We start from the raw sequence: 1019 nt of genomic DNA, 5'->3' as shown, positions 1-1019 counted from the left end.
TCCCCTTCCTCCTCTCCCTCCTCTTCCTCTTCCCCCTCCTCCTCTCCCTCCTCTTCCTCTTCCCCCTCCTCCTCTCCCTCCTCTTCCTCTTCCCCCTCCTCCTCTCCCTCCTCTTCCTCATAATTCTCTTTCCCTACTCAGCCTCATTTTTTTAATCATGAAAAAGTGGTGGTGTTGCTGTAAATGTGAAGACTGATAATTTCCTTAATACTGAGTGTCACTGTTCTCTCAAATAGAAAAGCCCAACCAGCTGCTGTCAACTCAGCAGGGAGAAACGAAGATTTCAGTGCTTCACAGAATCTTAGTGAATTAGCAGTAACAGGTACTTAGCGTGTTTTAAATTGCATGCTCAACTTTGTAAACCCTGACAGGGGGAATATCTTCTCCAAGTACAAGCTTCCTAACCACAATATTCATCCACCCACCCACCGAAAATCCACCCACCTATCCATCCAACCACCCATCCACCCACCCACCCAAAATCTGTCTATTCACCCATCCATCAATCCCATACATCTACCCAAAATCCACCCACCTTCCCATCCATCCATCCACCTGTCTGTCCATCCATCCACTGGCCGTCCATCCTTTTCCTGCCTTTTGACCAATTCTCAGCCCACCTTACAATAACTCTGTACTGTGCAGTTCTCACAGGATGCAACAGTAAGAGTATGGACCTAGATCTGTTAACACGCATATATCCTTTATGAGGAATTTCCAAGTGAGGAAGGCAGGCATGCCATTAAACAACTATAAGATGTAATACATGTTAAGATGGGAACTCCCCTGTTCCAGCTCTGGGAGGGTAAGAAGGCTTGGCTCCTGGGATACAGTCAGGGCTGAGCTTCCATGAGGTTCAGTAGCCATTCAAAGTCCTTAAAAGGTAGTGCTGGTCGGACAGGCCACTTTCCTTCTGAAGAAGAGATGCTGCCAAAGCCATTCCACTGCCAGTTTCAAGCAGTTTTCCGTTCATATGTAGCCTTAGCTATTTCACACTAAATAAGCTCTGCCTACACATA

Source organism: Mus caroli, chromosome 5 (assembly GCF_900094665.2).
Source record: "Mus caroli chromosome 5, CAROLI_EIJ_v1.1, whole genome shotgun sequence".
Classification (NCBI taxonomy): domain Eukaryota; kingdom Metazoa; phylum Chordata; class Mammalia; order Rodentia; family Muridae; genus Mus; species Mus caroli.
The sequence above is the reverse complement of the archived record's forward strand: the minus strand, read 5'-3'. Positions refer to the sequence as shown.